The following is a 23021-nucleotide window of genomic DNA, read 5'->3' on the forward strand; positions in this document are numbered from 1 at the left end:
GGAGGAAGTTGAAGTTAGGAACCAAGCTGTTGCAAGAATTGAGTCATCAATAGGAAGGTTTGTTGACTGATGACATGTTCTAGAGAACAGACCAAGTCCTAAATTTCTGTTTGCATAGCTGGTTAGGTGGAGATGCTTATAATAAATGTTTTAAAATATTAAATGATTGGTATATAGAGGCAAAATTACTATCTTCTTACATTATCATCAGCGTTGAGATTCCCATGAAACATCTGGGTGATTATGTCAAGTAGGAATTTGGTTGTCCTGATCTGAACCTCAGGAGAGGGATCTAGACTGCAGAGGCATAATTCAGATTAAGAAGACCGCCAAATGTGTGGACATGAATGAGCTAATCCAACCAGTTGGTATAAAATGATAGTAAAAATGATAATGAGAGACCCATGGTGAACATGACCAGAAAGGCAGAAAGAGGGTGGATTGCAGCTAAGAGATGGAAAAACAAGCAGAGACAGTGAGCCATGACTACTGGCATAGAAGCCAAGATAAAGATTCAAGAAGAGGGAGAAGTCAGAATATTGTTGAATGTTGTTGTGGTCATGATTTTGTTTTTAAATACAATAATCTGGAAATGATGATGTTCAGTACATGCTACTCCAAAATATGGCACCCTGGCACTTGAGAAAATAGCAGAAGAAACAAGGTCTCTCTGATCTTCTCCCATCCTTCTCTCCTGAAGCAGGCCCTAAAACACTTCTCTGACCTTCCTCTGAAGTAGGTTATAAAATCTTCATGTGAGAGGTGCCAACCTATAACCAGAGAAAAGGAATATTGTCTCTGAAAACACAGAGAAGAATCTGAACAAACAGGTTTTACTAAGTTCTCCTCATTTATTACCATTAGATTACAGCCCTTTCACCCAATCGTACTTCTGTACAACTGCTCACACTTCATCAGACTTAGCATAAAAATATACAGAGTTTCCTGTTTCTTTCAGCCTTCATTTCTGAAGATGCAAAGCTTATGTTAAATAAATTTGTATGTCCTCTTTTGTTAATCTGTCTTTTGTTTTGGAGGTGTCGGCCATGAATCTTGTGAAGAGTGAGGAAAATCTGTTACTTTTACTTCCCTACAGAAGTCATTGCTGAATCTATAAAGAAGAGGCAAGAATGAGCTTCACTGAGATGTGAGAATCAGGCATTAAAGTGGAAATATTAAACAAAAACTTCCAACTTAAATAAACTTATCTGTGTCTTAAGAAAAGATAACCCCTAGCTCAATAAACAGGGCTGTGAACGGTCTTCAAAATGAGAGTGATTTGAATATGATTATATTGTGAAGAATAAATTGAATAAAAATAAGAGAAAACAAACTAAGATAAAAATGTGTTGTCATATAGAGCAACTAGTGATACTAAACTTGGGTAGGAAGAAAGTCATCTCTTTTTCTTAGACCTGCGGTTCCCAAAATATTCTCCAAACAGTAGCATCAGCACCTCCTTAGGAACTTTTAGAAATGAAAAATTTCTAGCTCCTCCTCAGGCTTACTGAATAAGAAACTCTGCGGTTGTGGGCTAACATTCTATTTTTTAAAATTGTCTCCAGCTAGAATATTGCTTCACAATAATGTGGGAGAACCTTGGATTGAGGAAAAAGGAAGGACAAAGTTTGTGAGACTATAGAGATTCCCATTGGGATGGAGTGACAGATATCATAAGCTCACAGAAATCATGCTTACCAGCCTCAATGACATCTGTGAATTTGAAGATGAGGCCAGGGATAAACAAGATGTAAACATTTTGAGAAAAAGTGGTGAAATTATTCAATATCCACTCCCTCTAATGTGGGATGAAACAATCTGCTGACTGGACATTAAAAATTATTTTTAAGAGACCCTTAATGTCCTACTCTGACTTCAAAATATCATAGTTCTTCACAGTTGTAGGATTTTTTTTTTCTAGAGCAGTTTTTAGTGACTTTGGGTAAGCGCAAAAAGTGGGGGCTTTATCTTGAGGAAATATGCCAAAAAAAATACACACAATTTGATATATAACACTAATGATGATGCCCTCTCTTCACAGCTTTCTAAATCTTGGTATGTCAAAAAAGTTGTGACAACTTTTGTAACCTTCTGTTTCATAAGATGGACTAATTTGTATGTGTGGTGAGGCCACATGGGATTTAGATTCTAGTTGTGAGACAGACTAGTTGTAAACCATGTGATTTCCTTTAGTTACATTGCTTGTAGCTGTAAGAACTCAAGACAATACTTGCTATGGTGCTGTGTTATCTCTCCACTCCAGAGCCATTAATGTGTCTCCACTGAAATTGCAAGCAATAGAGTCTTATTTACTTCATTAAATACTGTACCAGACTGGACTTCTTTGGGAGATATGTTTTTTTTCCTGCAGGAAAGGCTATGAAGATATAACCTTTGAAAGCCATATACAATATTTAAGAGACTATCTATTAGGAAGTGGACAATAACTTCTTACCTCATTGCTGTGAAATTATTTGCATGCTTCCTTATTTAATGAGTCACTAGATTCAACTTGCCTTTAGAAATCAAAATATTCCTAGAGAGTTAACAAAAGAATTTCAACAATAAGGATTCTTCATTTTCTCTTGACATTGGTTCATGTAACAGCTTGGGGGAATTTTTCTCCTACACTTTACTAGGCAAAAATAAAGTTATAAATATGAATTTTATGTAAGCAAAGTTCAAAAACAGCTAAATCTTATTACTATGCATAACTCAATTAGATGACTCCTGAAAACACACTTTTTTGTATTCAGATTCTACTTTCATTATTGTTATTGTTGCAATTTTCACAGCTGGTCTTTCAAATTCAGGGAAAAAATGAATAACTGAAATAGTTTCGTTGATAAATTGTGCCTATTCCACTCATTTTATTCAATCAAGAAAATATTTAGTGACAAGATGACGGCTGGTTAGTAGAATGTCAATTCATCTAAAATAAGTGAATTAAGCAGCATGTATTTAGAGCCCATGTTGGATTTCTATATTTTCCCAACTGACATTTAAATGACATTTCCAGCATGAAAGGTAATGATTTTTTATAACAATCATATTATGATGATGATTGCTTCCACATTCAATGTGTTTCAATTTACACATGAGCAGTATGAGAGTGTCCTTAGTAAATTATAGCCTCCCCACATCTGAGGTAGTTTCAGGGTCTCAATTATTCACAAAGACCTTATCAGCTAGTGAGAAAATAGTACTTATTTTCAAATATCTATATTTAGATCACCCAAGGATAGTGGCCATCAAAAAAGGAGAAAGAAAATAACAAAGGTACTTATGCATATGTAAACAGTAAACACACACTATAGAATATGATCAAGTAAATAACTGATCCTGAAGGAAGAGAGGAAAGGTAAGACAAGGGCAAACATGTAGTTTGCTAGTATAGTAAGCTTAAAACAGTTAATGCTTCCAAGGTGTTATTTTTCCAATAATTCTTAAAAATAAGTGAATTTCACTTATTTATCTATTTTCAATTTAACTTTCTTTTCCAAATCTTAGTTTGATTCTGGAAGTATAATGAAGCAAAGGGAAGCATCATGCTAACAGTTTCAAAAAAACCCAGAGAAATAATGCTGCTTAACAAAACTCTTACGATAGATTTTCATTGTCACGAATTATTCAGTGGTATAGGAAAAATATAATATTGCATAAATATAGCAAAAAGCATTAATATTCTTTTGTGTTTTCTTACTTTGATTTTATTGATAGTTACTTATAAAAATAATAATCTGTTAAATCCATATACTTTTCAGCATTATGAGTTTGATTTTATACTCTTTATTCTAGCTAAAATATTAAATATCGTTATAATTATTTTTTCTTGCTTGGGAAAAAAGTTACACAGTTACTGCAACATACATAGCATATATGATATAATTTACCTTCAAATGTTTTACAGTAGATTAAATTCTAGTCATCAACATCATTATGAGTTGTTATTACATTCCAGGCTCTTTGCTAGGTACTAAGGTTATGAAAGTTAATTAAATGGTGTGGCTTACAAAGTCTTCATAGAAGTGTGGGTGATAATAATATAAAGCATGGATGACATCAAGTCCAAGAGGCTTATTAATATGAATGAATAGAAAGGAAGGGGGGGATGGTTCTTAGGAGCTGAAAACTTTAAGAAAAAACTTGTAGGAAGTTGATATTAATTTCCATTTTTCCTCAGAATAAATTATACATTTAAAAATTGTTTGATGAATCCTTTCATGACCTATAAATCACAATTATTTTTGCAATTTCTTCCTACATTATTTTTCAATAGTATTAATGTGTATATAATGTATATACATATGTATGCCCATGCATACATATACACATATATGTATACATTATGTATCTATACATTTTGCATCAGATACCATCATTTTCCTCACATATTATCATTTTGTATTAGGTACTATGCAAAGAACTAGAAATAGCAAATAAGGCACATTTTCTTCTGGATGAACTTTTTATCAAGTTAGTAGCGTTCAACTGGAAATAAATACATTCCATGGGATATGCAAAAGATTTAAATATGGTGTGGAAAGAAATGTCACAACTTTTATTTGCAAATGTTTTATATTTAAAAGGAGGAAATAGAGGGTACATACTGAGAGCAGTGTCCTCATGTAAGCCCTAGTCCAAGTGACACTTCTCATGTCCTCTGCCTCCATTACCTGGGGCCAGTAGAAATCCGCATGGACAATTAACTTTGGTGTGGTTATTCTGTTGAATGCTCAAATGTATGTGTGCCCAATTAAATCAAACCTTGGATCATTTTTGCTCCAACTTAGCTATTAAACCAACACAAAATTTAAAATGCCTTACATAAATTTTAGCTAAGGAACTGTGATTTGATCACAATATTTATAATGCAAACACAAGTGAAATCACATAAGTTTGACAGAACTGACCTTTTTCTTATTGCATAAATAATATTGCCATTAGCCAGAGTTAATCTGTGCCTTCATGGTAAAGGAGATTCTGTAACAATAGAAGAGAAGGGAACTGTTTTACAAAAGCAAATTGTGCTAAGAAGAGAACATTATGTAAATAAATATTTAGACTTTTCGTTTTTGGTTGACTTTCATTATTGTCACATGTTGGTTTCTCAGCAGATGCTGAGATGCTGAGTTTTAGGTATAAGATAGCTATTAGGAAACAACACCTTTGAAATGAAGCAGAAAAGGCATGATTGAGTGAAGAGAAATCAAGTTGCATTTCAGACTCAACAAAGTCTTGGCCAACTTACAGGGAGCTCTGGTGACTATTTCTCATCAGGAATATCCTACAGCTGTACAAAATGGCAGAACCTCGATATTCCTGTGTCACTCAGTAATTAGAAAAAAAGCCGTCCCGGAAGAGTGGGACCTTTGGTGAGGCAGCTTCCTGCAACTGACACAGACCCTAATGGCTCATAGTAGGTTTTAATTAATTTTTAAAAAGACATAATAATTTTCTATTTAGTTTGTGGGTTAGTTTTTGTTTGTTCATTTGTTTGTTTCAGATGGAGTCTTGCTTTGTTGCCCAGGCTGGAGTGCGGTGGCAAAATCTAGGCTCATTGCAACCTCCACCTCCCGGGTTCAAGCCATTCTCCTGCCTCAGCCTCCTGAGTAACTGAGATTACAAGTGTGCGCAACCACACCAGGCTAATTTTTTTGTACTTTATTTAGTAGACATAAGCATTCACTATGTTGACCAGGCTGGTCTCAAACTCCTGATCTCAAGTGATCCACCTGCCTTGGACTCCCAAAGTCTTGGGATTATAGGTGTGAGCCACTATGCCCAGCCCTGTTTGTGGTGTCTCTTAATTGGTGAGAGTTAAAAATCTAGGGCCAGCTATAGGAAGCCTATCATTCTTATTGATGAAAACAGAATTGGCAACATACCTGAAATCTATGATAGCTATGAAAAGAATTGTATGATTGAAAAATCTGTGTAAACAGATTAATACTCTATATGGGGCTAAGAAAAGAAGTAGCCCACTTGGCATACTCAAAATAAAAAGAACATGTTTTAAATATTATAGTCTATTTTATTCGATATAATATTTACAAATTTCCTCATCCATTTGCCCTCAAAGGACTATTAAGACTATAAGGCCAGAAATAAATTTTATTAACACGTATGTCTCAACATAACATGGTACTTTACATATAGTATGTACTTCATAAATATACTTGGAACAAATTAAAACATGAGAATGGAGTACATTCACAAAATATGGAAGAAAAGACACATTTTGACTAATGTTTACTATTGAAATGTCAAAATGTCACTAAAACGATACTGAGGGAAGAATGAAAGCATAAATCCTCATGTGTTAAGAAATATCAGATAACAAGAATATCAACAATTTTTGAAAACGTAAAGTAGGTTGATGAGTAGGAACCAAACTAGAAAGTTAAAGAGTGAAAACGATGTGCTAGGTGGAAGAAATCAAGATAAAAACTACTTTGAGCAAGAGAAACCAGAAAGACTCTGGAATTTGGAGTACTTAGCATGCTCACTATAAGTACAGGTGGTGCTAAATTCAGTATTATGATTTTAGGTCTCAGATAAAACATTTGAAAGTCGTCACTCCTGTCCTTAATACAAAAAAAGAAAAGCTAGACAAATTAAAAAGTGGTTACTTCTTTTCTTGGATTCATCATAGAACAAAGATCATACAGCAGACTACCACTCTGAAATCTAGAGAGAGAGTCTTACTTAAAGAGATGGAGTAACTGAGATCTGCTTATCTAGGGCCAAAGTTCCTATATCTATAAACTGCTGCATGCATGTAAATGGTAATTTAAATTAATTCTGGAGACTTGTTATGAACTGGCATGAATGAAAAATGCCTAGATTCTTATTTGGATCTTCGTAGTTTCATAGGCTTCCCCTCCAGGAAGTCATAGGTTTTGATGGGATCCAAGAAAGATCACTTCTTGTCTTTGGCATAGGAAGAAGAGTGACTATTGTGAACAATGCCTAGTGCCTTCTCCAGAACACATGAGTAATCTCCAGGGAAAAGGGCTTTATCAGAGAGCAATTCCAAAATTTTAACCCAGCTGGCAGAATGAATCTCCTCTTCACACAAAGCTTCCCCTGCTATTCTATCTTACTTAGGGGGGAAAAGTTAAACAAAATTATAGACAATAAGGTTCTAGACTTCAAGAAAACAGAAATAGAACATTCTTACTAGAAAAAATAGTATGGTACAGGGGAGGGGAAAGGTAGAACACTTGTGAAATTAGGGGAACCAAAAAAAGGTCTCTAAAAGACTGGGACTTACAAAAATATAGACTATTTATTTCCCCTACCATACATCTTACCACCAAACCAACAGGGCTTCAGTATAACAGTGAATTACATATTTTAAAAGATTAAAGAAACAAACTCTACAAGAGGAGTACATATGAAAACCCAAGAGAAAAAAAAAATATGAACGCTAGACAGATTTTAAATCTTTACCTTTATCTTTAACAAGCATTAAACAGAGCAAAATCTCTAGCTAAATTTACATACATCATCACATTTTGTGTCAAATTACTTCACTTCCTATTGTCTCATACAGCGTGTATGGATTTCAACAATAACATCTAAGGCATAAAGAAAAACAAAAGATAAAAACAATTTGAGAAGATAACACTATCATAAAAACAAGACTTAGATAAGACACAGCTGTTGAAACCATGAGACAAAAGATTTAAAATAACTGATTAATGTTAGGGGCTGTATCAGAAAAATAGGCAACATGCAATAACAGATGGATGACTTGAGCAGAGAGATGGGAAGTCTAAGGAAGAATAAAAAGAAAGTGATGAAAGTGAAAAACTCTAAGTAGAGATGAAGAATGCCTTCAATAGGCTCATCAGTAAGACTTGACCAGGCTCAAGAAAGAATCAGTTGGGTGCCGTGGCTCATGCCTGTAATCCCAGCACTTTGGGAGGCTGAGGTGGGTGGACTGTCTGAGCTCAGGAGTTTAAGACCAGCCTGGGAAACATGGTGAAACCCCGTCTCTACTAAAATACAAAAAAAAAAAAAAAAAAAAAAAAAAGCCAGACATGGTGGCATGTGCCTGTAATCCTAGCTACTCAGGAGGCTGAGATGGGAGAATTGCTTGAACCTGGGAGGCAGAGGTTGCAGTGATCTGAGATCATGCCACTGCACTCCAGCCTGGGTGACAGAGCGAGACTCCATCACAAAAAAAAAAAAAAAAAAAAAAAAAAGAAAGAAAAAGAAGAAAAAGAAAGAAAGAATCAGAGAGCTTGAAGATATAATAGATCAATAAAAAGTTCCCAAAATGAGTGTAAAGGAGAAAATAAATAAAAATTTAAAAACCCAGGAGATTCAAGAATCATTACACAGTATCAAAAATGTATTATATACATAATGAGAAGGGAAAGGAGGAAGGAGAAGAAAGAAATAACAAAGCAGAAGAAACATCTAAAGTGAAAACGATCAAGAATTTTTTAAATTAATTTCAGAAACCAAACCACAGATCTAGAAAACTCAGAGAAGAGCAAGTAGGATAAGTATGAAAAAAAGATCCTATCTGCAATGCAGAAAACCAAAGATAAAAGGAAAATCTTGAAAATATTCAAAGGGTACACAATCATCCATCGACAGAGGAAGTAGGATAAGAATCACAGCTGGCCTATTGCCGTAAAATGTGTACATAAGAACAGAGCATAGTGAACTATCCTTAGTGTCAAAATAAACAATTCTACAAAATACCATTCCAGGCAAAGAAATTACCCTTCAAAAGGGAAGGACAAATCAATTTTCTGAGAAAAAAAATGTTTGATTGCCAGTATAGGTGTCCTAAAAAGGAAAATAAACAAAGAAATTATTCAGGCAGGAGAAAAATAATACAGTCAGAAACTCAAATTTGTATAAAGGAATCAGTAAGGATGTAGATTATATAGATGCACTGTTAATCAATTGATAAAAATTGACAAAAGTTAAATAACATCTCTTCTTTTTCTTATTCTTAATTGATCTAAAGGATATATGTTTAGTTAAAGCAATAATGTTAACAATGTATTATGTGATTATGGCATAAAGATAAGTGACATAACTGACAGAAATATCACAGGGGAATATAGGGAAGAGAATGTTCTACTAAAGGTTCTTATAATTCATGCACATTATTATTGTGTTTTTTAATGTGTACTAAGATTTTTTAAAATGTATATCATAAACTCTAAGGCAACCACTCATTTATTACAGAAGTATTATTGATGACATCAAAGAGAGGAAACATAATCATATACAGTGTACATTTAAAGCTAGAGAAGGTAGTAAAGGAGGGAAAGAAAAAGAAACAAAAGACAAACACAACTAATAAGACGTAGCTTAGAACAAGGTAGATAATAGACCAACTACATTAATAATCACTTTAAATGTGCATATCCTAAGTACACCAAAAGAGACAGATTGTCAGACTGGGTAAAAAGAAAAACAAAAACAAGAACCCAAAATATGCTTTCTACAAGTGAATCACTTTGAATATAAAGACTCGAATTCAAAGTAAGAGGATCCAGAAAGATAAGCAATACTAACACTAATAATAGGAAAAATGAAGCAGCTATTTTTATTTAAGACTTGAAGATTTCATAACAAGAAACATTGTCAACAATAACAATATTGTTATATAATGGATTATTTAGATTTTTTAAAAATAAAAATATAAAGATTTATACACCTAAAAAATTGTCAAAATTCATGAAAACAAACTGAAAAAACTGATATTAGACAAATCTATTAGACCAGCAGACATCAACAACACTATCAGTAATTTATAGATGAAATAGAATATCAGTAAGGATGTAGATTATATAGATGCACTGTTAATCAATTTTACATAATTGTTATTTATCTACTACTTCATGTAATTACAGTGAATATATAAATTTTTTCAGACTGACATGAATTACTCATCAAGATGGGCTCAATTATGATGATTCTTAGAGCACTCCTTAAATAAACATTTACAAGAATGAAAGTTATGCTTAGTATATTCTCGAACTATGTAGATTTAAACTAGAAATCAATTTGTAAATTAAGACAGCTGAAATTTCCTGAGAAACATTTGAAAAACAAACAGCGCAATGCTAAACAATCTACAGGTCAAAGAGAAGACCTTAAGATACTTTTTTAAAAAGTTTATGATGAACAGAAATTTACTGACTCATGCTTTTAGAGACTGGGAAGTCCAAGATTGAAGGGACAACACCTGGCAAAGCCCTCATTGAATTATTATGCCATTGTGGAAGAGCAAGGTTAGGTGAGAACGAGAACAAGAGAAGAGCTGAACTCATTCTTTTATAAAGAATCTGCTCCGACAATAATGGCATTAATCCATTCATGAGGTCTCATCACATTTTAAAATGATTAATACGGTTACAATAGCGATTCGATTTTCTACACATGCTTTTTGGGGTACACATTCAAATTATAGCATATCTCACTTGTCCCCAGGATTCACATCCTTCTAACATGCAAAATGGTCATTTCATCCCAATAGTTTCAAAGTCTTAGCTAATTCCAGCATCAACCCAAAATTCCAAAGTCCAAAGTCTCATCTGAACTAGACATGGGTGAGATTCAAGGTGGGAGGCATTCTGAAGCAAATTTCCCTCCAGCTATGAGTCTGTGAAATCAAAACAATTTATCTACTTCCAAAATAAAATGATGGGGCAGAAATAGGATAGATTATAAAAATAACAAAAGCATTTTTTTCCTGCAAATAGATTGAGAGAGAAATAACCAGTTCTCTTCTATGTTTGATGAATAAGAATAGAATTACACCAATTTCAGTTACTAAGGTTATGAATCCAGGTACCTCATCAATGGACTTCATTAAATTGATTCTTATGAATACAACAGTATTTTATTTGGCAAGAATAAAGGGACAACTGGTCCCAAGTAAGATCAAAACCCAACAGGGCAAACATTAAATCTTGAGGCTTGCTAAGATGTTAATTCTCCCCAATTTTATCAACATATTCCACACAATTTAAAGGCAAATAAAAAAATTAGCCGGGCATGGTTGCGCATGCCTGTAATCCCAGCTACTGGTGATTGTGCCGCTGCACTCCATCCTGCGAAATAGAGTGAGATTCTGTCTCAAAAAAAAAAAAAAAAAGAAAGAAAGAAAAAAGAAAAGAAAAGAAAAAAAGAGAAAGGAAAGGAAAGAAAAGAAAAGAAAAGAAAAGAGAAAACTCCCAGAAAACCATTTTGTAAATATTGAACAACTGATCTTAAAATTTACACAGAAAAGCAAAAGGTTTAGAATAGCCATCACATACTGACATATTGAAGAAAAAGAAATCTACTAACTGGTTTACCAGTGTTACCAAATGTATAAAATGATTTGTAACCATGGACCAAAGTATAATGATTTTAGAAAATGTTTCTGTATTTACTCAAGGTAAAAAGAAAGAGAGAGAAATAAAATGCATCTTGATAAAATAAGATGCATCTTGAAAGATTAGGACAAGAAAGTTTTGTATGTGTGTTTTATTTTATTTGAGAAAATTCACCAGAACAAAGAAGGAAGAGCTACAAAGCATATGCTTTGGATGAACTATGTCAACTTCAAATGAAGCATTTGCCCATGATGCCACAAAGCTTATTTGTAAAGTAAATGAGGGGCCTCCCTTGTCACCAAATATTCATCATCTTTATTGCTAATTGTAATTAATTCCTCATGGATGATTTTCCCATATCCGAATGGTTCAAAACAAAGGGCATTCTTTTCTTTTTTTCTTTTTAAATATCAATGCATACTTGCCAGTGGAGTGACAGGTTTATAAGCTCTTTCTTTATTAATGAGGAATATATTGATCTATTTAAAAGTTTAAGTGGCACAGGACTTTGAATTAATAATTTTCATTTCAGTATTATTCTTCATTTTAACACATTTAAACACCTGGTATGAACTGCCTTCTCCTGTCTACTCACTGTGAAGGTCACTTCTTGGGAGATTACCAAAACAACTAAAACGTTTTTCATGCAAATAGACTAGGGGAGTAATAACCAGCTTTCTTCTATATTCAAAGAATAAGAGTATGATTATATCAATTTCAGTAACTAAGATTATGAATCCAGCTAGCTCACCAGTGGACTTGATTAAAGTAATTCTTATGGATGCGATAGTATTTTATTTGGCAAGTGAGACAAAACGGTAAATGAGTCAACTAAAATGTACTGCCTGACATTACTGCCTTCTTAATCAAAAGTAATGGTTTGCAAAGTCATTTATTCTGCAAGTGATATATTCCATGTAAGTTAATATTGAAACACAAAAATATTTCAAGTGTAATCAAAATTTATTGATGTTTTTAAAAATAGTTATTATGTTGACAGAGTATATAAAAGTTCTAGAAAAATTAAAGAACAGGGTACCACCAAGGACAAAAATATAATTAAAATTAAAATATAAATGTAATTAAAATTGAAATTCTATTCTCACTATAGGTACCATATTTGTCTAACAGTTTCAGACATTTGATTGAATTAGGAGATGAAGTAGGAAGTAAAATTTAACTATTTCATAAATATATGTATTAGGTATAGTATTAGGTATATGTCTTAGTAACAAATGAGTCTCTTCAGAATTCCTTAGCAATTGACATATTTTAATAAGTCTTAATAGCAGTTATTGTAAAATCAGTTTTTTCTAATTTTTTAAATACTTAAAATGCATACCCTTAATTAATCTAATTTTTCCCCAGTTCACATGTGCTATAAAGGAGATGTCTGATTGTGCAGGAATAACATCTACGTAACTGCATAAAGCTAATATTTCATGCTTAAAAATAATTGTATGTCTTCATATTTTGAGATAAAGGGAAAAAAGTAATCATCTACAGGCCTACACCATGGAAACAATTACTATTAACAATTTGATATATTGCTTTTCAGATATTTTCTTACGTATTGTTGTTTTGTAATCTTGTTTGCATTACAGAAAATATTATACAGAAATTAAGATTATGAGCTCAGTTTCAGACAGAGTAGATTTAAACACAAGCACAACCACTCTGTAGTTGAGTCTGTCCAAACTTCCTCTTCATATATATGTGAGACAGAGAGACAGAGAGAGAAGTATAAAGATTTTGTCAGGGCTATGTATATTTGAAAATATTTACTATACAGTAATTTCTATCACCACCAGTTGTGGGTGAGTGCCCGACTTTCTTCAGAACCTTATGCAAGTTAATGCTTTCATACCTCATTTGCATTTTAGTTGAATTGTGAGGCTATTCTTCAATACTTGATATATATGACTTATAATGTGTTGGTTTCTAGTTGTTTTATATGTGACAAATATCTTATCTCATACAGTAGTATATATTTTCATACTGCTTAATCAGTCTTAGATAGAATTGTATAGCTTTGCCTGGTCAAATGTATCCTTCTTCCCTTTAAGACTTTTTTTTTTTTTTTTTTGCTAATCCAAATTTTTTTCACAGTATTGGCCGGCATGGTGGTGCGTGCCACCTGTAATCCCAGCTACTAGGGAAGCTGAGTTGGGAGAGTCCCTTGAACCCAGGACGCAGAGATTGCAGTGAACTGAGATTGTGCCACTGCACTCCAGCCTGGCAACAGTGAGACTATGTCTTAAAAAAAAAATAACAATATTGAGGTTATAATTTTCTCTGCTATATTTTCTACTGGTGTTTTCAAATTTTCCTTTCCTTGTTGTGATGTCCTATTTATCTACAGGTTATTTTCATGGTATAAGGTGAACATCTAATTTGTATTTTTACATAAAAGCAATATTTTTTCATGCCCATTAGGGAGTACTTTATTATTTTTTTGCTTGTTTCTTAATTACTATAATTGTATAATTCAGTATAACTAGCGATAAAAGTCTTCATTATCTTCATTCTTTTTCAGAATTTATTCTTCCAGGTAAATTTTCAAGTCTATTAGAAAATCCTCGTCAGATTTTGACTAAAATATAATAGAATTAACAAATTTATTTGTAGAAGTAATATCTGTCTCCAAATAATAAGTCTCATTTTCTGTCTATGGCAAGCTGAATAATGGCCCCCAAATACACCCGTATTCCAATCCCTGGAGCCAGTGAATGTTACCTTATGTGGCAAAAGAGACTTTACTGATATGATTAAGTCTGATATTGAAGGGGATAGTATCTTCGATTATCCAGGCACAATGGCCCTCATAAGAGGATGCAGGAGAAAAGATACTGTGACAAATAGCAGAGATTGTAGTTTAAAGATGGAAGAAGCAGCCACAAATCAAGGAATACAGGTGGCTACTTAAAGAGATAAAGATAAGGAAACAGATTCTCCCCTCAGAGGCTACAGAAGGAACATGTCTTTCTGGAGTGATTCTAGCCTTCTGACCTCCGGAACTGTACGATAATGTATTTATGTCAGTTTGACTGACCCAGTTTGGGGTTAATGTGCTATAGCAACAATAAGAAACTGATCTATTATCCTATAGTAATACATGTGTTCACTTTTCATTAGCTTTTGTTTGCCTTAGCTATTGAGTAGTTTTAAGTATTGGTTTATTTTTAAGTAAAGTAAACAGCAAAATTTGAATTTAAAAGTACCGATTTGAAGTGAATACAATCTTTTACATTGTATTGCAATTACTTACATAGCTTACTGATTTCTATTAGCATAGTCTGAGTATTCTGTTTAAAAGTTCTGGTTTGCATGTTTTGCGTGTTTGTTTACCCTACACCTTCATTTCTATTGCAGTAATAAGATTTTCATCATTCTTATCTGTTGTCCTCTGCTGGTTTGCTAACTGTATACTGAACATTGTGTCTTTGTAATTACTCATACATTTTTAACATACAAAAATATATTTACTCACAAACTCTATAGTTACTTATAACTCTTTCCTCCTTTCAATGAAAAACTCGGCACATTTTAACTACGCAACTCACCAGCCCTGCCTAGTTACAACCTACTGCTTTTTCATGAACATTGTTTTCTGCATACCACTCCTTCCATTTAATTTTATTTTACTGAAAAACTATTTTTAGTAGTTGACTTGGCATGGGTATGTGTGCTGTAAATTGTCTTCACTTTTGATTATCTGAAAATATAGTGTTACCCTAAATCCTGTCTGTTCTTTTAATTGGATATAGAATTGACAATCATCTCACAATTACTAACCAGAGTGAAGGCTTCTCACAGTTGCATGTTATTCTATAACATCTAGTTAGGGTCTCCTTTTACACAGTTTTTAACGTTTTTTTCTGTTTTCAATATTCAGCTATTTCCCTACAAAATTACATTGTTTGTCTTTATTTTGATTTATTCTAAAGGACCCTCGTTGAGTCTTCAGTTCTGGGAAAGTCTTAGTTATTGTCCCCTCAAACTTTGCTCCAAAATGTCCTTCAATCTTGACTTCTGGAGTGATTTTATTGGCAGCAAACTATCTATTATTTTGTCTCTTTAACTATTTGTGCAGTATTCTGGATAAAATAATCAACACTATCTATATCTACCATTAAAATTTTTTTTTCTGACTGAGTCATTTCCAGAATTTATCCCAAAGATTATGATATCATTTTTAACATTCATTAATTATAATTTTTCCTTTGAACCTTTCTAATTGTTTCATTTTTATAAATATGCTTTTGATTTATGTCTACTATTTTTATTTCACATTTTATCAATTTTATTTATGCTATCTTTTCATTATCATTTTAAGGAAAAAAAGCATACTTATTTTAATTTATTCTTGAGTTCTCTATCATTTACATATATTTTGAAACAAGTAATAACTAACTCTTAGTCATCTTCTTCAAGCACACTTTAGTTGTATATTCATCTTGAATGTGAGAGTTCCTTTTCTCTTTTGCTTGCTCTCCATTTCTGTGTTAACGTTTTCACTATGGCCAACCACAACCTCATGCCAAGTTTTGTACATTCATTAATGTGAGTGAAATTTTCTGGTCTCAGGACACATATAATAATGAATGTCGAAGTCCTTTTTCTAAACCACTGAAAACCTTAGCACAAGTCCTATTTTGTAGCTTCCTCCTTCTCCTTCTTCCGTATCACTGACAGTTTTACAAAAATGACAGCTCCAGGAATCTGTGAAAATTTGTCTCCACATTTTGAGGGGATAAAAATAATAGCCTTAGACCCTGATATGAAATTATGAGCCTCGCTGGGCCCTCAGTGACCTGATGGAGGGGGGATTTGACCCTGGTTAACATTCTGGAATAGAACTCCTCCAAAGTTTTTGCTGAAAATTATGAAACTCACAAGATTATTCCTATGTGACATTGTAAGAGTAGTTTTGGTTGGTTTGTCTTTCGCTTTTGGACTACAGAGAAATTTATAATCCATTGAGCATGGTTATGAATTTTATTATATCTTAATATTTACTCACTATTGCTGCATATTATTTGAAGCTCCACAGAATTAAAATATATACTTGTCATACTAACTTTATGAAAATGTAGTATATATGTCTGTACCCAACTATTTTTCTTTTTAGTTTGGGGGTTATGCTAAATTAAATTTCCTGATACATAATTATTTAATTATGAGTATATTTTTATTTCTCTTGAAACTACTGCCAATTTTCTGTCTCAAATGTTTACCATTTAATTTTGTATTGATGTTTCATTGCACCTTTTATTTTAACCTAAAAATAATCTAAAGGTCTGAAAAATATTGTAATACCATTTTTATTTGACATAGTCATAAAATCTGCTTTAATTCCTGATAATTAAAAAAAATCCTGAGGGTAGTACATTTGTGTTTTATCCCATTCTCTAGAACTGTTGTGTTTATGAAACTCAACAAATAATTTATATTTTCTTTTGTTAGAATTAACACTGTATATTGCATTATATTTGAGTTGGAAAATCTGGAATAGAAAGAGCAGAACCCCAAATTCAGGGCTGAATGAGTCATAGATGTGATATAGATATAGATAACCTGAGCCTTCCTATATACTTCTGTATGAACCGACTGATAAATTAAGAAACTCAGAGCTCTCACATTTCTGTTTTTATAGAACTGGGACTTAGACACAATGTATATAGACATTTTTAGGAAAAAAAAAGAAAGAGAAAGAAAAGAAAAGAGAAAGAGAGAAAGAAGAAGGAAGGAAGGAAAGAAGGAAGGAAGGAAGGAAGGAAGGAAGGAAGGAAGGAAGGAAGGAAAGAAGGAAGGAAGGAAGGAGAAAGAAAGAAGAAAGAGAGAAAGAAGAAAGAAAGAAATAAAGAAAAAAGAGAGAGAAAAAGAGCGAAAGAAGAAAGAAGAGATATAAAAACTAAATTCATATTTCTCACATTATAAAAGTACCTATGCCAAACATATATGAAAAATTATTAGTTCATTGCAAATGAGAGGGGCAAGATACAGTATTATGAATTGGTTTGTTCTTGGTTAAGGGTTACTTCTTATTAGATTATATTGTTGACTTGTTTAATAAATAAAAACTAATTGCATTTAGTAAGTCAGTTACTTTGTAAATATAATAACCTAACTTGCTCTTTTTCATTACATTTACTAATTTTTGTTGGAAAAATATCTTTAAAGCAAAAACTTTCCTGAAATTCTTCCAATATATGTAGTAATAAATAGCATAGGTGACATAGAATCAAAGAAATTCCATGCTCCTTTTGTATGCATTCCATGATAATTGCTGAAACTTTGAAGGAAATAATGAGCCTGAACTCCTAGAAGCATAAAAGTGTCAATGTGTGCCTTAGTTCTATATAAAGAAATATACTGGACACATGAGATGAGATAAGGTACAATAGCAAAAATCTCATATTCATATGACACCTGAAGGGTTGGGTCCACAGACTCCAGAAATTTGGATTCTGAGATGTATGTGAAGGCAACTGTTAGCAGCAACGTGCTCCTTATAAGGGCATGCCTGCTTTTAAATCTCAGGATGCAAATAATTTTTAAATAATGCACCTAGAATTAGAGAGTCCAAAAATCAATTTTGAAGAATTTGGGTTTTTTTTCTTCCCTTTATAATAGAAGATATGTGGCTTAACAAAACCAGTTATGAAGATATAATTAACAGAAAGACAACAACAGCGAGAAGGTCTGGATATGAGTTCCTTTAATGCAGGTAAAAGCAAGCTAATTTTTGAGTGTAGATAGAGGTAAAATGTTTTCTAAAACTACTGCCAGCTAAGGACAAACTTCATTAGTACTGAAATTCCAAGAAAGCACCCAGCTCTAAATAATACTCCTATATTTTTCAAAGGGTAAACTTTACCATTCTCATGTGATAGCAAGATGTTTACACCACTTTTATTTCTTATAATACCCTTGGGGACTCTGGCTACCTGCCTGCTTGCCCACCAGTTGCAAATATTTCCAGAATATTCTTGAAGGATTACTGTGATATGAGTAAATCACTCATTTGTACCATTTTTTAAGAGGCTTACTTTTCTGGACTGCCTGACTTCTATTTCTGTCGACAGGATTTCCATTAATGAAAATATAATTTCCATTATATTTTTGAAATCAAATAAGTCTAGCACAAACCGGGTACAAAACAAGCAGATGAGTTGGCAATTGAATTTTTAAGACAAAAGAAAATAAACTTTAGATATCACTAAGTGGAAATATGTAATGTTTTCTCTTGTTTTGGATCTTTTGGGTCACTTTTCTTCTTGAATTTCATTTTTTATGGTAAAATCAGGTAGGAAAATATCTTTATCTTTGGAGACTACCTTGTTCTTTGAGGTACTAGGTTAAAAGAATGTGTGAGTCTGATCAGACTCTTTTCTTATCTAAGTTTTTCATGTTAAAGGGTACAATTTAAGTCTACAAGTTTGCATTTCAATCCCATTGCTCAGTGTACAACAGATTAGATCTGGGGGACAATAACCTAGATATCAACAGATAATATGTTTTCTTGCACTGCCATTTTTTTCCTTGAGTATATTTGGCAGTGAGTGACTAATTCAAGATTCAGCTCCTTGACCCTCTTCCTCCTAATGTTTTTTCAAGCTTTAGTGCAATAAATGGTACAATAATGGTTTAAAAGAGTTAATATACATTCCAAGTGCTTATCGAGCTCTCATCTATACTTTCACTGAGAAAACTTTCTGAGTTTCAATATTATTATTACTTAGGAACATTTTTTAGTAAATAAGCAGCACTAAAATGTTTACAACATAGTTCAAGACAATAACCTTGCTTCTTTTATATTATCATTTTAGTTTATATAATAAATATCAACTGAATGTCTAATTTGTATATATTTATAGGGATATTTCATTTAACGGGCTCAAATAAAGTAACTGTCAGGCAATCTTCTTGAAAATTTAAAAATTAATTTACTTAATTGTTATAACAACTCATAAGGCAGAATTTATTATAAAGATGCTAAAAATGAGGTGCAGAGAGACTAATTGATTATGCCAAGGTAACAGAGCTAGTACGAAAAGGAATCAGGAATTTGAACACGGGCAGTCTAAAGTACTTGTTTTTGACTACTAGCCAACGGAAGATGACTATTAACTAGTTTTTATTGTTTCTGAGGAATATCATAATCTATTGAAGACACAGTTTATGTAGGAGATTTTTTAATGATAAATGTTTTAGTTTATCACTATGTTAGCAATATCACTATTCATCATCTGTCTAACCATCCAAGAACCACAGACTCTCAGAACTCAATATTATCCTGGATAAATGTGACAAATCCTAGTTTTTCAGAAGAGGAGTTGCGGGAGTGAAACTTCTTACTAGCTTCCATGTCTACTATTTACTTATCTTTTATAAACATAAATTCTTCAGACTGTAGACTAAGTATCCCATTCGTTTTCAAGGGTTACTGAGCATATACTGAGATTAAAATAAATATTATTATGTATTGATAGTTTTCCTTTTTCCAGTCAACTTGATCATATATCCTATTCTACAATTGCATATTCATTCAATCTCCTATCTCATGAATCTTTTCTTAAATTAATTTTGAAGTTCAAACTTTGATAAAATTATTTAGTTGAGTTGTGCTTAATTTAGAATACAAGAGAAAAATTACCTATATTTTTCTACATATCATGTAAATATTTAGTGACCCCAATATTTGATTACTTTTAAAGCAGCAAAATATTTTGTTATGCTTGTTTGTACCATGGTAACTAGATACATTTGCATACACTGGTACCTCTTGTAACTAGGACTGATTTTTTAAATTTCATAGTTATGCAATTTGAGGGATTATTCTTCCAAAATTATACTTTTATCTATATATCTTTTGAACCCTAGCTTTTGGAAATTTTAGCAAGTTTGATTCTTTGTCACTAGCATTTTTTAATATAAAGCTTATTACAAAAATTACATAACAGTGCAGCCTTCAAAAATGCGTTATAATGAACTGATGATCTGATTTCTTTAGGAAAAATTTATGCTTTTGAATACTACTAATAAATATTAATTATAAAATTAGATATACTGGATTGATTAAGATAAAATACACATTTTAGATACAGAAATATTCTCCATTTTAACAAAATATAATTTTGCATTATAACTAATATAATCAACAGAGTACTATACAGTAATTTTTCAGTATTTTATGAATCACAACAATATAATGAGCTTTGTAGCTTTGTACAACTTGTTTAATTTCTCTGAGTAAATTAACATATTGTAGTAGATGACCCCTAAGCTAATTATATTTGCTTTTGTTAATGAAAATAAAATAACATGCCAGTTTTTTTACTATAGTCTATGTCTATAATATCAATATATGCATAAAATGCAACAACCTAAACCAGGTTTTAAATTTAAATTATTTTTAATAATGCCAGCTTGTATGTAAACTATACAGTTTGAGCAAATTAAGCATCATGTGGCATTTTGTGAGGTAATTTAAAACACCATCAAGCCGCTTAAAAATTCCACAATATGATCTCACCATATTCAAAACCAGAAAACATTACTGAACTAAACTAAAATAGCAATGTTAAATATTATCTCTGAAATTACTTACCTTTAATATCCACTGAACGACATTTGATTTTAAAAATTTTCCTTCTGCTGAGTACCACAATCTTCTAGAAAATATGTCTTTTGAGTTATTGCATACATTGCTGTTTTCTATCCTTTCTGATATTTCACTTGAAGGAAAACATAGGATTTAACAAGTTTTGTCCAATTTCTCTATTTCAGCACTACTTTTGCTGTTGTGCTGTTATGCCCAGACCGTTTATTCCCCGAAGAAGACCACCAGAGTCCAGAGTCAAAGCCAAGCAGCAAGGATCTTTATTACAGGTTCGAACCTGGAGCTCTCACTCACTCGTGAAACGAGCCGGGCAGGAGAGATCCCCAACTGGGCTCAGGACAGTGTTATATAGTCTGGGGTAAACAGGCACAGAGTCATTGTACAAACTGGATGCATGATTGGCTGATATTTGAACAAGGCGATTCAGCTTATTATGATTGGTTCCCGCCATTTCTGATATTTCCGTTAATTTTGAAACTCTGATGACGTTTATCAGGGGCTTGCAGGACAGGGCAGGGCTTGTTTTCGCAAACCTGAGGCGGGAAAGCAGTCTCACACAAAGGCAGTTAATCATATTGTGACAGGTTTCACAACGGGTTTAGCAGGTAATACTTAAACGCGTCCTGTGACCCTGCCATGCCACAGAAAAATAGGAACTTACAACATCTTTACAATATGTTTGTGAGAGCAGGACAAAGGTTTAGCAACAAGGTGGAGTGGGCTTGCATCCTGTGCCCTTTCAGTGCCTTTGCAAATTCTGTTCTCTCTGGGAAAATATTTTTTTCCTGTTTGACCTATGTCTTCTCATACTGAGAAAAATTATATTTACAGTTGCTGTGATGACTGCATGAATTAATATACAGAAAGTAATTAGGACAGGGTTTGACATATATGAGATATGTAAGTGTTAAAGAAAATGAAAGGAAAAAAAAACTAAACTAATATGTCATTTTTCCTTGCTGGATGAGTTTGAGGAACATTATTAGAGATATTATCTACCGTATGAAAATTGATGGATTTCTTTTCAGTCTTCTCTGCTAGACGGTGGGCTGGTCAAGAGCTGATACTGTGTCTCATTTATCTCCATATTATGAGTCCTTAGTATAATGGCATCAATGTAGTTTGGAGTTCAGTGGCCTTCAAGTAGCATATAAAATTCAGTTGAAATATCTTAAATACTTTTCAACAATATTGCTCAAGTAAGATTTGCAATAGCAACAACAATAAAAAGAACAGTTGAGAGAATAATTAATACTTCCCAAAGGTATTATGGAGCTTGATTCAATTTTATATCAAATTGATTTTCTTCTGAATTGACCTATGATACACCAGAACACCTGGGATCCTGACTTATATATGTTATATATTATTGTTGAAAGAATCAGAAAGGTGTCAGCAAATTGGCCAATAAATCATAATTTGCTGACCCTAAATAAAATCAGTAAGATTGTCCATATTAAAAGTTTAGAATTCACTGGAGTGTTAATTTACATATCTAGTTCTTATTAAAGAAAGTAAGTGCTTAGTAGTCATTTGTTATGCAACATGATAAAATAAAGAGCTTGGATTAAATCAATTTTCTGAAAAGCTTTTTCAAAATACATGAATAAGTGCTATTAAAATAAGAATTATGTTATCCTTGTGGGTCCAACCTTCATGCCCACCCCATACCAAGATCAGCCCTGAAGATTCATGCTTTACACCAGCCCACATTTATGCTCCAGGAATGCCCTTATGGGATATAACAACAGGCCATCCCTTATGGCTCCAAGTTCCAGGCCAATCACTATAGATCTAGTCTCTAAGTCCACCTAACCTCCAGTGGTTTCTGGAGCCAATTTGGACACCATGAACCTTGACTCGTGACCAAACCACCATGGAGCCAGGAAGCACACAGTCACATGAGTATTCCAGAAACACACTCACACAGATTCATGGAAATTTGATTGATGAAAGGCCTTCCCAGTGAAAACCAATGTCTAAGGACTGGAAAAGGTTACTACTTCCAATGTTGAGACACTATGCAAGGCTACAAGGAT

At 32.8% G+C, this 23021-nt stretch overlaps 1 long non-coding RNA gene across 1 annotated transcript; it reads right to left on the reverse strand.

The window, feature by feature from the left end:
• Nucleotides 1-2455: 2455 nt before the first annotated feature.
• On the reverse strand, nt 2456-21285 carry LOC111528898. The gene is made up of 3 exons (XR_002727193.2): nt 20971-21285; nt 4914-4983; nt 2456-2536 (listed from the first exon to the last, which is right to left on the reverse strand). It is a non-coding gene; the product is annotated as an uncharacterized LOC111528898 (long non-coding RNA).
• Nucleotides 21286-23021: the final 1736 nt, after the last annotated feature.

Source organism: Piliocolobus tephrosceles, chromosome 4, assembly GCF_002776525.5.
Source record: "Piliocolobus tephrosceles isolate RC106 chromosome 4, ASM277652v3, whole genome shotgun sequence".
Lineage (NCBI taxonomy): Eukaryota > Metazoa > Chordata > Mammalia > Primates > Cercopithecidae > Piliocolobus > Piliocolobus tephrosceles.